The 16,982-nt window shown below is 28.8% G+C and overlaps 2 protein-coding genes across 2 annotated transcripts in view; one reads left to right on the top strand and one right to left on the bottom strand.

Moving 5' to 3' along the window:
• Positions 1-13,206, bottom strand: part of LOC135949208 (organic cation transporter protein) — a 38,001-nt gene extending 24,795 nt beyond the window's left edge. Inside the window, exon 1 of the mRNA XM_065498695.1 lies at positions 12,822-13,206. The gene's annotated coding sequence lies outside the window, so the exon portion shown is untranslated. The remainder of the gene's footprint in view (positions 1-12,821) is intronic.
• The window catches only part of Fer2 (48 related 2), a 62,478-nt gene that overhangs the window by 6,693 nt on the left and 38,803 nt on the right, over positions 1-16,982 (top strand). The gene's annotated exons all lie outside the window — the stretch shown is intronic.

The raw sequence follows: 16,982 nt of genomic DNA, 5'->3' as shown, positions 1-16,982 counted from the left end.
AATCCATATAAAAACTAATTAAAAAAATATAGTCGGTCAGGTCCAATCATATGATTCCCTAATTATAAAATTTATATGGGATCGAATTAGGTGACATGAAACTTATTTGTGTTGAATTTTATTTCGGTACTAACATATTTCAGAGATTTATTTATTTTTCATGTCTGAAATGCATCTAGACCGCTATAAAAGAAAATCATTTTTTCACCGAATCATTACTTGCGATGAAAAATAGATTCATTCCAATAACCCGAAGCGTAATAGATTGTATGTGAAGCCCGGCCAATCAGCCGAATCGACACCAAAGCCAAATATACATGGCGCTAAGGCAATGATCTGTATTGGGTGCGACCAAAAGTGTTCTATCTAATTATGAGCTGCTGAAATCCGGCCAGACCATCACAGGTAATGCAACTGATTCATTTGAGGCGAGCATGAAGAGGGAAATAAATCTGTAACTTCTAAACGGTGTGGAAGTGTTGTCAAGTTTAAGTTTTGAATTTGGATCTCATGGAAACACCAGGGACGCGTCTAAGGTAGGAAAAAATGAAGTAGTTTGGTAAAAATTTTGAGAATTTAGTTTTCAAATGCTGTAAGACATAATTGATATATACGATGAGGTTTTTTCGAGGTAGTGATCGACAAGGAGATTCTATATATGTAATCTTTTTGAAACCGAAAAAACCAAGAAATAGGACCGTTTTAAAAATGTAACACTCCTGGCCGCGCCCCTTTTTTTATACCACTGTGCAACGTTAGGCCACATGTTGCAATAGTACCTGTTAAAAACTAAAAAGAATTGGTTGACTAGTTTTGCCTCACCCGCCTTATAGTCCAGAACATGCCCCGGCCGACTACTATTTGATCGAAGCAGAACGCTCTCTCTGGGGTACGCTTCACTTTGGAAATTGACAAAGGAATAGGTCATAGCTAACAATGGCCAATACTTTGAATAAATATGTATTGGACATTTGTTTCAAACATTTGATAAAATCTCGCATTTTTAAGTTATACACCCAATACTTATATTCCGCTTTATTCAGAAGACACATTTTTATAATTTGGTCCAGCTGGATGTGGGATTGGAACCATTACATTTTAGTGAAATGCACCTACTACGCTTTTTAGTGTCTATCTTGAAAATTTGAAATTTAAAAAGATCTATAGGCTATGTTTTTCTTTAAAAATTTTATATAGAAAATAATAAAATGAACAAGGCTGGTAACTTTTATTCTAAAAATATGAATTTTCATAAATTACGTTGTATTTTGGTTTATGTGTGGGTAGTATCGCGTTTCCTATACAATTACGGAATCGGTAACATTTGTCTTTAATTTTTTCAAATAAAATAAAGTGTAAATCCCATTTGAAATCTTCGAATGAAAGGGTGTGAAAATATTATAATCTTACTTTTTACGTCGTTTCTAAATTTGATTTCAATCACAATTATTACAATGTAGGATAAATATAAGACACAGTGGGACCAAAAAAGTGGTCATAAAATGTATGTTAGACCCCTTTCACACTATGCAATTTAGTTGCGCAAGTCTCTTGCTCAGCAATAAAACACCATGCAATATTTTCTTCCCCTTAACCTGACATTACCTCTGGCATCTACAAACACAAGAGACTTTCGCAACTAAATTGCCTAGTGTGAAAGGGGTCTAACATACATTTTATGACCACTTTTTTGGTCCCACTGTGTCTTATATTTATCCTACATTGTAATAATTGTGATTGAAATCAAATTTAGAAACGACGTAAAAAGTAAGATTATAATATTTTCACACCCTTTCATTCGAAGATTTCAAATGGGATTTACACTTTATATTATTTGAAAAAATTAAAGGCAAATGATACCGATTCCGTAATTGTATTGGAAACGCGATACTACCCACACATAAACCATGATTGATACAAATAGATGTGTGACCCTAACATGGCACAGATATTCATATATCATTCTTATTATTTGTGTTTTTAAAATAGTTTGGACTTCTGTTTCTATAGACACGTAATTGAAAATATTTATAAACTCTTTTGCTCTTCCGTTTGCTAAAAAACAATTAAAACTATTTATATTTATCCATTAAATGAAACTGTCCATAAATACAAACATACGTACATAAATGTATTATCTGTATATAAAAATAATAACGTATCGATATTATTTCATATCCAGTGTATAACTACAGTCAGTACTTACTTGCAGCAGTAGCATTTGAAATTGAAATGAAACAAATATTATTTTGCGGGTACTTAATAACAAAAAATACACTTGAAAAATGTTTAATTTATAGCAATTAAAGAGATCGCATTAAAACGGTTTCTTTTTATCTGTTTTTGTTTCATTTTATTTTTTGTAATGCATAATTATTTGAGGAATACTAATTTGATTTGATACTTTGTTTCGAAAGTTAAAATAATTTAATTGATTACATTCATTTACTTAATTCAAAGTGTTTGCTTAATTAATTATCAAATAATTTTAATTGTATTCTTATCAGATCTGATAATCTATGAGTTTTAACATTCTACTAAGTATTTGTTTATTTATAATTTTATTCTCATACTATTTTGTATATTTTTTATTTATTCTACTCCCATAATTTAATAGAAATATGTATATTAAAACTAGCTTTAGAGGTACATACATACATCGAAAATGTTATAACATTTCAACAATTCCCTTTCTATTAGAAGTATGTACCATGGAAATTCCGGTACTTCTACATTTAGGGTTATTATCTTTCATGATTAGGGGGCGGATTTATATGCAAATGCATGTTTTTTCTCGAACGTCCAAATACAATGTAGACCAATTATATATCCGAATCGCATATTTTGCTGCAAAATGGCATCGATTTGTTAGTGCATATTTTTGCATATTTTATTGATAATGCATATTTTGTTATATTTTACTTCAAAATGCATATTTATATGCATATTATGCCAATTTTTAATAAAAATATAATTTTTTGTCATTAATGGGCAGTAGATAACATTTACTCACTTCTTTCGACATCGAGAAACTGGCATTAAGTTCTTCATTGCTTTAACAGTAATTGAAAATTATCATTTCAAAACATTTTTCTTCAAAAAAGTTTAGTTTTTTTAAGTATCAAAAATTCATTAAATGTATCGAAAAACATTCATATTTGTTTTAATTGCAAATTCGATTTATAAGAGATTTCGTTATCGAAAGATTCACATACACAGTTACCGCTCCTGACAGTCATTTCTACGAGACTGTCGTAAACTGGTGATTTTGGAAAACTTAGAGACACTATAGTTTACATAGAGACACTTAAATGATAATTGTCTTTATGCTAGATTCCATGGGATGTATAAAGTAACCAATTGACTTCTCTCTGCATTACAAATAGCACGTCAAATGATCCAAAATATATAAATTGTAGTCAGCCATGTGATCAGATATTATTTCCCTCTATAAGGGATACATTTACTAATTGCTTAATTGCTTGGTTATTACGAGATAAAAATTAAGGTTGGATGCTACTTTACAGCACGATCAAAATAGAGAAGCTCTAAAGATTATGGCTTTAAACAAGTATTCATACCTAGATATTACAATTAATATATCGTCCATCGTTTTTTCAGAAGAAAAATTATTTTAAAAATAGTTTTAGAACTTTAATTGTTTAATTCCTGGTATAATGTAAAGAGTTCTAACTGCTGGCAACAGTGTTGTGTATTTTTTCGGACATTTGGAATTCCATACTTAATTATTTTATGTTTCTGCACAAAAATATAAGTGCATATTTTTTAAATTTTTAGGTCATATTTTGATTTTTTTGAAGCATATTTTAGGCGCATATCTTTCAATAATAAATGCATGAAAATCCGCCCCCTATTCATGATATACCGAAATAAAGCAAACAAAAATTCAAACTGCTGTTATTGAAGTTTGTTCGAATTATATTTTCATTGCCATTTAAAGGGGTTTAAAGCGGAAATTTCTTTAGTTTATTTCATAAAGATTTTAATCATAATAAATAATGTTTATACGTACTTTGTCACATTGAATTAAAGTGAATTTTGTTTAAAATTAATCAAGCGATTTCTTTGCCTGTGCTCATCTTGAACTTGCTAAGTAATAACAATTCATATTATATCATGTTGTTTGGTGCCAATGATTAATATTAATTAAACTTTTATATTCACACAATACAATACAGACAGACAGACATACATACATATGTATGGCTATATATACATATACATATATTAATATGTATTGTATATATTATATGTATATGATGATCATGCGGAAAATAATCAAATAAATACATAGATAAACGAAACAGAGTTTCTTAATTGTTTTAGGGGGAGAAACAAAGGCGCCAGTAAATATTTCCCAACGATTTTTTAAAAATAATTTCACTCACACTTTTTAATATTTCTTTAGGTCATTAGTGTTTGAATCAGGCAGGATTCTTTAGAATTTTACAAACGTTGGTTCATTTTGACCAATAACGCATTACATTTATTTTCAAAAACATTCAAACCCATTTCTTAGATAATAATCACAGATCGAGCTCCTTTTTCGATTAAACGCTTATTTACAAAGTTATTATGGATTTTAGATTTATGAATTTTTTTATATGAAAAATCGATTTTTGTTCAGAAATATGAGTGATCACAGATCGAGCTCCTTTACCCGATTAAACGCTAATTTACAAAATTATTAACGATTTTAAAGTGTAAATTGTACTGAAAAATGTATAATTATATTTAAATTTATAATTATCTTAGTATTGAAATTTTGACTGAATGGGTCACATTTTTTTTGCTACCACTTTTGAAATATACAATTCATACCCTTTTACAGAGAAATGTGAGATTCGGTTAGATAACACAGATCAACAGCTAAAAAGGCTTGATTAACCATTATTTAGATTTGATGTATCATGGCTACCTAAATACAAAAATGGTAAAATTTTTCTATGGATAGATTTTTTTTTAATTTTTTAATTAAAATTTTTAAATTTTTTAAGTAAAATTTTTTAAATTTTTTAAGTAAAATTTTTTAAATTTTTTAAGTAAAATTCTTCTCAGTAGTTTCGGATAACAAATTGAAGCAAAAAATATATTTTTTATGAGAAAATAGGAAATTTTTTTGGTTTTAAAAAAATTATGAAAAATCGAAAATGGCAAAATTTATTGCATTATCGCAAAGCCACATGTAATAGCAACAAAATAAAAATCGATTGATTCTTTTCGAATTTATTCACAATTCAGTGAATTCGCTCATTTTCACAAAATTTTAGTTTTTTATTTGATATACATAAAATTGAGTAGTAATGTTCTTCTTTTGAATGATTGAATTTTGAAAACATTTCCCCCATGATATGTACAAATTTCCACATGTATATTGCGTTTTAATCGACTCAATAGTTTCGGAGTTATAATAACAAATTGAAGCAAAAACAAGTAAGAAAGTATGGCCGGTCAAGCCCGACCATATAATACCCTACACTAAGTAAAAGAGCAAAAAAATTTTTCTTTTAAAATTTCAATAATTTATATTTTTGAGTGATTTTCGGAAGTGGGGTTATATGGGGGCTATGACCAATTATGGACCGATCACCATGAAATTAGGTCGTGTGATTTATGTCTATATTAAAGTTAACTATGTTGAATTTTGTGTGTTTACCAACATTTTTAAGCGATTTATGCACGTTAAAGTGATTTTCGGAAGCGGGTCTATATGGGAGCTATGACTAATTATGGACCGATCGTAACAAAATTTGGTGACATGAATTTTGTGTATATAAAACTTATTTGGAGCGGAATTAGTGGAGATACATATGTAAATTAAACATTTATGACCGATAAAGTCCAATTTCGGGAGGACATTTGTATGGGGGCTAGGTGAAATAGTGGACCGATTTCAGCCAGTTTCAATAGGCTTGGTCCTTGAGCCTAAAAAATAATATGTACCAAATTTGATCGAAATATCTTCAAAATTGCGACCTGTACTCTGCGCACAAGGTTTACATGGACAGCCAGCCAGCCGACCAGACGGACGGACGGACATCGCTTAATCGACTCAGAAAGTTATTCTATTTTTGGGCGTTACAAACATCTGCACAAACGCATTATACCCTCCCCACTATGGTGGTGTAGGATATACATAAATATATTTTTTTTACATGAAAATAGCAAATTTTTTTTGTTTTAAAAAAATCATGAAAAATCGAAAACGGCAGAAATTGTTCAGATTTATTTATTTGTCGTAAAACCACATGTTATAGGAACAAAATGAGATATCGAACACAAAAATCGATGGATTTTTCAAATTTATTCACAATTCACAATGAATTCGCTCATTTTCACAAAATTGTATTTGCTTCCAAGCGTGTACTTTGAGTGCAAATTTTAAATGGGTTTTGTTATTGTAATAAAAATTTTTCTTTATTGCGGAAACAGCATATTTGATGACAGAAAATACTGTTCATGGAGGAAATTCCATATGTGTGGAAAACCACACACATTTACATAAAATTGAAAACCACACGTCGATGGTTGCCAAAATTAGATAAATTATTAATATAAATATGCGAATTTTTAGAAATGGGACTTCTGATAAAAACAAGCTACATCGACGTAGCCTGTTTTATAATGTTTATGGATATAAAAGTTCTCAAATACTTAAATAAGTTGAATTACGAATGAATGAATGAATGAAACAATTGAATTAATTGAAAATAATTTGTTTATACATATAGATATTATAATTTCATTGACACTAAGAAAAAAATAATTTTGTAACAATTATTAAAAACAAAACGCTTAAAAAATTTATTTTTATTTAAAGATTATTAAATACATTACGAAAAGAGTAATGTATTTAATATTTTATCATGAATTATTTATTATGTTTCCAGTTTTTAGAAACTTGTTTAATTATTTGTTATACAATTGTGTGAATACTTCAACACAAATTGTGTTCGTGAGTAGAGATACAAAGAGAAACGTGTAGAAAACGCTGTTCAAAATAAAAGAGCCTTTCAAAAAATGTTCACTATTTTTTTAAAATTTAAAATGGAATATTTAACAATATAAAATTGTGGTATTTAATGATAAATAATGCTTTTAAAAGTATTTTTTATTAATATTTAATATTAAATATTTAATTCAAATGTTTTCTGAATGCAATTGTAATTTTGAAATGTTTAAACATCGATATTAAATTTACGTTCACATTAAATAATTAAAAATCCAAAAGTAAAGGTACGTTCACATTATTTAAAGTCCATATTTCTGCTTTTACTTTATTAAATATTTATTTATTTTAGTAACCAGTTAAAATTTGAAAAAGATCTCAGAAGGTCATCACACATTGTTTGCACTTGCAAAACGACTATTAAATTAAATAAACATTTGCTGAATGTAGCTTATTTCTTTAAATATTTGAACAATTGAAACGTATGTTAGCAATCAGCATCAGGAACATTTTACTCAATTTTAAAAACACATTTCCCCATTTTATCTTCGTTTCAAAAAACCTAAACAAAACTAAAGCTAGTTTACACTCAACTATTTGTTTTAGTAAGAAAAAATAGTATTAATATTTGTTTGAATAACTATTAAATGTTGGTATGTTAAAGATTTTGTTATTTATATGTAAATGTTTATATGACATTGAATTGTTTATATTTATGTACTTTATGCTGAAGATCCATCCTAGTTTAGTTCATTTCTTTGTCATTTTTGCCTTCACAACTTCGAGTGTAGCTGTGAATCTCGGTCGGTCGGTCGGTCGGTCGGTATGTGTTTGTATTTCATTCATTCTTGTGCTCCGAAGCACCAACAACAAACCAACTCAAAAACAAACAAACAATACAAAGCAAAGCAAAGCAGACACCAGACCTCTGGAGAGGTAGAAAAACAAAACAGAAGAAGAACAACAAAAACAAAACTATAGACAACATGTTGCCAATGTCCTTGGGGAAAATTATAATTATGTGAATTTTATGTAAAAACAAGAAGAAAAAAGCAGCATGAAACAAAATCAACAGAAGAAGAAACAAAAAAAAAAAAAAAAACAATGAAAAAAGGAAAATAAAAGATTTACAATATCACTACTACTAACACAACAACAATGATTACGTATTAGGATGGTTCTCAAAAGGAAAATTGGTAGATGTTCTCAGCCAAAATGGAAGTTTAGTTTGTTTTAACTAATTTACAGTTTGTAATGTTTAGTCTAGACCAGTATAAACAAAAATCCAATTTTTGTTTCGATTTGTCACAGGTTTTGTATGAAAACGCCTAGTATCCTGTCTTTGTTCTTATTATATTATCGTTTTAGAAACGATCACAATTTGCAGTGATGCAGTATTGCACTGAATATTGGCAAGAGAATTAATTTCTGGGAAGGTTAATCACATAGAAAATGTTTGAAAAACATCATGAATGCCACATATCTTGTACGAAAGTGTATTGATTTTGTAACGTTTTACTTTGGACCTAGTCTGAATTATTAAAACCTTTCAAAATTAAAAAAATCAAAAATCCTTTTTTTTTATTTTTTTTTATAAGATTTGCACCCCCTATTGTGGGTTAGTGGAACTATTTTTATGGATTCAGAAAACATCAATTGTATTAATTTTTGATGCAGAATCCATTGGTGAAATCAGATTTCAACCGTTTTTTTCTCTACAGATAAATGTGCTCAAAATCCGCATCTTTAGTTGCGTTGAACCACCACAAGGAGTAAAAATTTTCCAACAAAAAGGACGCCATTATTTTTATTTACGCAAAGACCTTCAGAAAAATGATGATACCCGAAAAACAAATGAAGTGACCTGGTCACAAACGAACTCTAATACATATATTTCTTCAAAGAAGAAATTTTTTTTTATTTATTTATTCATTGTAGATATCAAGCCCTTTGGGCCTAGTTAATCCAGATAATACAATTTTAACATAGAGAACGTATGCACTGCCAATGATTTTTACTAAAAACCTGTAGATTTGTTTGTACTCAATTGGTCATTTGAAGAATAATTGTTGGTTTTTTGTTTTAAGCCATGAAAAACCGCGATTTTGACGAAATCGAACATAAATATTTAATTGAAATGGTATTATCAAACGAAACCTTAATTCAACGTTAAACAATAGTAATTATTGATGAAAAAATTAATGCTTCAACGAGGCAATAGAATTCCTCCAGTGGAGCAGATCAAACTGCCATTTCTAAAAGGATGAATAAGCTAGTTTTTGGTCTTACAAGTCAATATCTCAATTAGATTCAAAAATATGCCACTTTAAGACTCCGTCCTTTAAAACTATTGCACTTTTTCATATTTTAGTATAAAATGTCGGAACCATTGATTTGTTGTTGACAAAATAGTAAGAAATTTATAAAAAATTTTATTATGTTAAAGTGCAATATTTAGGAGATGATATATTAAGACATTATGACAATATGACTGATAAGAGACCTTGTGAATTGACCAAATGTGTAATAAAATCATTATTTATTAACAAAACTCAATGAAATCTTCAACAATTTTTAAAATTGTCATTCTAAATAACAAGGTGTGAAAAAATTTTTCAAAAAATTCCAAAAATGGTATTTCCTTCGAAACTGGAAAAATACTTTGGGAATAAATAGGGAACACATCAAGGTTTCCTTAGCTGCTTTACGTTTTCTGATCCTATTTTTGGGATTTTAGAACATGTGACCCAAAGTTGAAATTTTGATAAAAAATATTCGAAAAATTACATGTTTTTTATACCAAAATCTTTTCCGTAAAGATAACTTACAGGAAAACATAAAATTGTTATATATTCTTTAAGAAAATATTTTTGTTAAGTTAAGTCACCTTTTCCCTCAAAAAACAGCAAAAATCTACTATTTTGCTCTGAAATCTTTTGTATATTATTGGTAATTTAGTTGTCTAACTAACAAAAAAAATTTGAGTCCATTCTATCAAAAAGTACGCCCTAAAAAATCGGACAAAGGTATGGCAACATTTTTAAATTTCAATTTTGAAATGCCTATAACTTGGAAATAATAAGAGATAAATGATTATTGAAGACCTAGGCGAGCGCTTTCCAAAAATATAAAAATCATTGTTTAAACATTTTTTCAATTCAATGTTGGACCGTATTTTTTAATAATTCAAATATAGGACCATTAATTCATTATTCAAAATGCCAAACTGTCTCGTAATTAAAAGTGCGTTTATATTAAAATCCTCCTAAAAGTAACAGTAACTTTAAGATTATAATAAAAACAATCAATGTGCAATTGAAGTTTTAGTTAATAATTTTTAATGTGCATTCAACAATGATTTATTGTAGCTTCTTAAATATTATTTAAATTCAAGTAGAAACCCCTTTTTTGCTCCCTACAAACGAAACAGTCCTAGTGTGTGTATGAATGTAAGTGGTTAAGAGTTTGTTTAATACTTACATGATAAAACTCGAAGAATACGACTATTCTTTTTCTCTGTTTATATGTATGGATGAATGGTAAATGTTGAATGTATGTACAACAGTCCTTCCCTTAAAAATAGATTTGGTTTGGATGAGTTAAAAATAACCAAGTTATTAGCTTTTTTTCGACTTCATAAATTCAACAAAAATCCTATTCTTTGGATTCTTTTCCCATTTTGTTTAGCATGTAAAAGTTTTATAGAAATGCGGATAAACTATGAGTAAATTATTACATGTTGCTTAATATTTGGTCAGAGAAAACGCGTATAACTTGGCTATTTTTCACTAAATTAATGTGTTATACATTGTTAGACAGATCATTTTTTTTAGAAGATAAGATTTATGTCAAACATTTAAAAAATACTATTTAAATAGCAACATTTTTGAAGAAATCAAAAAAGCATCATTGCATATCAAATTTTACAACTTTCAATCGATTGCCCACAAATTTTGCGTTAATTAATTTTAGCCACTAGAACCAAATTAGGCCCAACCAAAGCAAATCTACTTTTTTACGGACAGGTCTAACTAATATGTATATATGTACGTACATACGTATGTGTGTATGTATGTATGTATGTAAATTTGTTATTTTTTTTATTATTCTTGTTTTGTTGTCAATGTTTTTGCAATGATTGCAAATGGAGAGGAGTGCGATGAATGGCAAGGAAGTGCTTTTTAAATAAAGTTATTGATGCAAAGTATAAGACAATTTATATCAAGTTTAATAAATAAATTCAGTTGAAATATTGATAAACCGCATACTTGTAAATAACAAAATTTACATATTTAACAACCACAATTTTTTATTTTCCTCTTTTCATAAATCTAACAAAGCATTTTATTGTTATTAGAGTTTTTTTTCTCTAAATGTATTCAATTATTTAAGAAATTAACATTAGGCTAATTTTTAGGTAAAACAGATCAGAGTAGCAAAAGGTACAACTCTCTCATTTATTGAATGATATTGTTGTTCAAGTGTCATGTAATTAGCTGTTTAAGATTACATCTAAATCTAAATTCAGTAATCGCATAATAATGAATGATAAGAGATAATATATTGTAATTAAATTGCTAATTTAAAATTCTAAATAGACCATTAATTTGAAAAGTCATTGGATTAGTTAGTTAGTTAATATGCAACATTTGTATTCATTAGATGAATTAAAATAGCATTTAAAAATTCATAAAATTAACTATGTAGTTAGAATGTGAAACATTTGTGCTTAGATATTAAAATATCATGTTCGACATTCGCTGCAAAAGGCACTCAACAAATTGTTTAATGATATAGAATACAACAAACAACAACAACAACAAACAAAAGATAGTTAAAACAAAAAGATCTAAAACTCTGTAGGTTTTTAATTATTTATACAGGTTCAGATGCATTTGCATTTTCATTGCATTCCACTTTGTATTTCGAATTTATTGCAAAGTCAAAAATCTCCTCCCTTAATGAAAAGCAAATGAATGCTTCCTTCACTCTAACAAAATAAATGGAAAATACTAAAGTTGCACATACACATGGATACTCGTATGAATGTATGTATGTATGTACGCACAAATACACACTCGTACAATTGTATGCATGCATGTTTTTCCACACACAGCCAGCCATACACACGGAAAGTAGTTTCAAAGATTCAACATTGCTCATACGTCATGGTAGCCCAACAATTAAGCATCTCATCTCATCTTTAAATTTGTATTTATTTGTTTTATTTTATTTATTTTTGCTAAAACTTTGAGTGTTTATGAAAATATTTATCTTGAAATATTAATAAATAAATAAATTAAAATGAAATGAAATACAGCAACTGTTACCTAAATCAAGAAAATAAATAATAAACGACAACAAAGTTATTAATATAAAGATTTGTCTACAACAAAATCATCGTGCGAAAAATTAAGGCTAAACAATGAAAACAATAACAAACACAAAAACAAAACAACACAAAAAAGCACTAAACAATATTTGAACAAAGTATGTTTGTATGTTTATTTTTCTTTTATTTTTTATTTTTTTTTTATTTTGTTTCAGTTGTTGTTGTTGTTGTATGTAGCTTGTGTTACTATACATATGTATTCTTCATATTAAAATGATGAAGAAAAAAAAATAATAAAAAAATAAGGAAAATCTATACATCTCTTTTTTTAATACAAAATACTACACGATGTGTTTGTTAATTTTCCTTTTTCCACAACTTTGTTTTGATTAAAGATTTTCTTTGAATTTGCAAATGTAATCGAAAAACCATTTATTCAGATTCAGTTCAATTTTGTTGATACTTAACCAAATGAATGTCAGAGAATAATAATAAAAAATAACACTTTGTTTTTATTACCGGAAAAACTGTTTAAATTTTAGCGCGTCAATTTATCTTTCGTTTGTATCTTTTTGGTAAATTATGCGTTTGGCGTTTTCTTATTTCTTTTATTTTTTATTTTTTTGCTTTTAATCACCAATATTCGTTCGAATTCGTTTTTTTGTTTTTGTGTTGTTTGATGTGTTGTAGTAGTATTTTATATTTCAATATAAATTTAACAATTTTTATTTCTTTTTGTCGATGTTGTTCACACATTAGAGTCCCGAGAGAAACTGAAAACTCAGATGTGCTGCAAAGTACTTTTATGCGTTCTACTATGCCTGACTGGCAACGAAAGCAGCACTATAAAGCGTCAACAGCGAAGCTTTTGGAGCAACAAACAACAACATCATCACACAGTTAAATACTTGTACTTTTATACATGCCAGCCAATACACTCAATGTGCCCCAACACCAACATCATCATCGACGTCGCCATCATCATCGTCATCGTCATTATCATTATTTTTAGCATCATCAATATCATGGAGTTGTGTTTTTGGTTCATTGAGAGAGAGATTGTAAGTGTAAATAAGTACTTGAATGAAAATCATTATCATAATGATGATAATGATAATGATGCTGGTGGTTCTTCTTGTTTGTGTTATTGTTATTGTGGCTATTTGGGGGGCACTTAATTTATTTCTATTTCTAAATTTACTTTTACTTTTGTGCTTTCCGATTATTGCCGTTATTTGCATTACATACTCGTACATTTGCTGCTAAAGAGCAATCAAAGATTCTCATAATTAAGGGACATCGTCTCTTAAATTCGATTTGCCATTCAAATCAGGGATTGTGTTAAATTATATGTATTTAATTTATTAACAATACATAATATTAAAAACAATGTTGTGATAATGATAGACTAATTTGTATTTAATAACAGCAAATTCTCCATAGTCCTTTCAATAAAAACCATTCACATACATATTATACTAATTTTAAGTGTTTTCTTTTTCTATTGAAAAATCTACAATTTTTGGAGGGAATTTTTATGTTTTTGGCTTATACCGATTCGAAATGGTAAAAAGTTATCCTTTTACCGCTAATTTGGATTAATTCTTATAAAATTTACAAAAATTAAAAATAGAATTTTTTAGCTTTTTTTACATAGTAATTTTGATATGCTGATCAATAATATGGCAAATGTTTTAAAATCGTACGATCAGTTTTCCAGATATTTTTCATTTGTAAAGTTTTCACTAAAAACCCTATACTTCAGAAATGCTCATCTTTTGAGCACAAGAACGAATCAAGCTAATATTTGATACTCTCTTTCAAAGTGAAACGTTCTGTATTGATAGACGTGTGAGGAAAAACTTTCCAACCACTTCATTCTAAATACTTTTTAACAGGTTTAGCAACATGTGGCCGAGCGTTGTTATAATGAAATATTACGGTTTCATGTCTGGCCGCATATTCTGGATGTTTTTAATCAATGCTCGCTTCAAACGAATAAGTTGTGTTCGGTACAGGTTCCCTGTGATGGTCTGTTCAGATTTCAGCAGATCATAATATATAGAATCCTTTTGCTCCCACCAAATACAGAGCATTATCTTGCCGCCATCGATATTTGGCTTTGTTAGCCGGGCTTTACATACGATCTCGTTATTTTTAATCACAAGTAATGATTCGGTGCCTTTCAATTTGTATGGTACCCAATTTCCCTGCTGTTGGATGAATTCTGTTGCGTGCTAACATTTTGAAATTGCTGCTTGAGTAGCTCAAAATGATTTTGCAAGCTCTTATTGAGTTGTACAAAAATCTTCATTCTGGGTCTTCAAACTTTTCTTGCTGGCGTGGTAGATCTTTGTTTTCCTTGTCAAAATTACCACTTCTGAACCGCACAAACAGGAAATGGTATTCAGTTAAGAGCTCAACATCCATAGATTTTAAAACCATCAACATGTTCTAACATTTGCAATTAAATTTCACGTTTTTGAGATAAAATTGAAGAAAAAGAGCAAATATCTCGAAAACTGATCGATATGTTTTTGTTCAGCGCGCTAAACTTATATAAAAACAAGTAAGAAAGTATGGTCGGTCAAGCCCGACCATATAATACCCTACACCAAGTAAATGAGTAAAAATATTTTTCTTTTAAAATATCAATAATTTATATTCGTGAGTGATTTTCGGAAGTGGGCCTTATATGGTGGCTATGACCAATTATGGACCGATCACCATGAAATTAGGTCGTGTGATTTATGTCTATGTGAAAGATATTTATGTTGAATTTTTAAGTGATTTAAGCACGTTAAAGTGATTTTCGGAAGCGGGTCTATATGGGAGCTATGACTAATTATGGACCGATCGTAACAAAATTTGGTGACATGAATTTTGTATATATAAAACTTATTTGGAGCGAAATCTGTGTAGATACATATATAAATTAAACATTTATGACCGATAAAGTCCAATTTCGAGAGGACATTTGTATGGAGGCTAGGTGAAATAATGGACCGATTTCAGCCAGTTTCAACAGGCTTCGTCCTTGGGCCAAAAAAATTATATGTACCAAATTTTATCGAAATATCTTCAAAATTGCGACCTGTACTCTGCGCACAAGGTTTACATGGACAGCCAACCAACCAACCAGCCAGCCAGCCAGACGGACGGACGGACGGACAGACGGACATCCATTAATCGACTCAGAAAGTGATTCTAAGTCGATCGGTATACTTTAAGGTGGGTGTTAGACCAATATTTTTGGGCGTTACACACATCTGCACAAACGCATAATACCCTCCCCACTATGGTGGTGTAGGGTATAATGAAGTTTCGTACGAAGAGCCCGTAGAAATATACTTATAAAAAAATGTCGGTCATTACAACTTGAAACAAAAAAAAAATTTAATTTTACATTTTGAAAAAATTAATTTATTTTAATAAATGCTAAATGAAGATTAATAAAGCAAATTCGATTTGAAACTATATTTCGAAGATATATAGTTTTTGATAACAAATTTTTATAAATTTTTTTAAAAAACATTTCTAATAGATAGCAACCAAAAGATTTTATGTTTGGGTTGTTTTTAAAATTTTTATTTTTATCAAAAACTTTAGATTTTTGAAATTTCTATACACATTTCTATGTTAAATTCGTACAAAATAATATTTTTGCAAGTGTAACTAACTTTCTGCTAGTACAACAGGCGGTTGATTGTTAAATTTCACATAAATCTCAAATAACAGAGAAATATTTAAAAAAAAAATAACATAAACACTACACACATGAACAATGTGAGTGTTTTTAACTCTCTGTAGCTTCCTAGCAAAAGATTTCTCTTAATAAATTAAAATGAAAATTTCTCTTACATATGATGTTTTGTTGTTGTTATTGTTGTTGTTGTCACTGTTTATTTGTTATTCTCATTAGACAAGATGCGATGATAAGCCAATTCAAAGTGGCAGTGTACTAATTTAATTTGTTTAGCTGTTGCATATCGGAATTCCTACTGATTAGCGCCACGTCCGCTGTTAATTTGAGAGAATACCGGCATTTTCAACAACTTATTGGTTGCATGATGTAGAAAATACGAAAACAAATAAAAAAAAAACAAACGACTGACTACGTTAAAACGTCATAAAACATGAGATGAAAAAATGCTGCTGCATTTAGTTGTCCGTCAATTACATATGATGTGTCCACATGTGTTTTCAGCTGAGCAGATGTTTAAATCAAAATTGTTTAGCAAACAAGAAATGTTTACTTTTTCTGTTTTTTTTCTTTTTGGTTTTGTTTTAATTGTCAATGTGTATTTTCTTCTCACGTTTGTTTGTGTGTGGGTGGTTACAGCAGCATTAGCTAAGGTTTTTGATATTAAAGTTATGACTTTTAAAAATGTGTGCGAAAGAATAAGAAATATTTGCAGTTTCTTCAATTTTATTTATTTATAATTGTGTTACGGTCATTGCTTTTTAACCTATCTTTAATACAGAATAAACAGTTTGTTTTTTCCGCTTTGTGTTTTAATCACATTTACCACAAAGGTTACAAGTAGTTTAATAGTGAGCAATAAAAAATAACCTTTAAATTCAGGGTCATTATAATTATTCATATAAAAACTGTATTTTGTATTTGTTTTTCTTCTTTTTTTTGTAATAAAAGATTATTGAACGAGTTTTCACACACAT

The sequence above is a fragment of the Calliphora vicina genome, chromosome 1 (assembly GCF_958450345.1).
Source record: "Calliphora vicina chromosome 1, idCalVici1.1, whole genome shotgun sequence".
Taxonomy (NCBI): Eukaryota; Metazoa; Arthropoda; class Insecta; order Diptera; family Calliphoridae; genus Calliphora; species Calliphora vicina.
The sequence above is the reverse complement of the archived record's forward strand: the minus strand, read 5'-3'. Positions and strand labels throughout refer to the sequence as shown.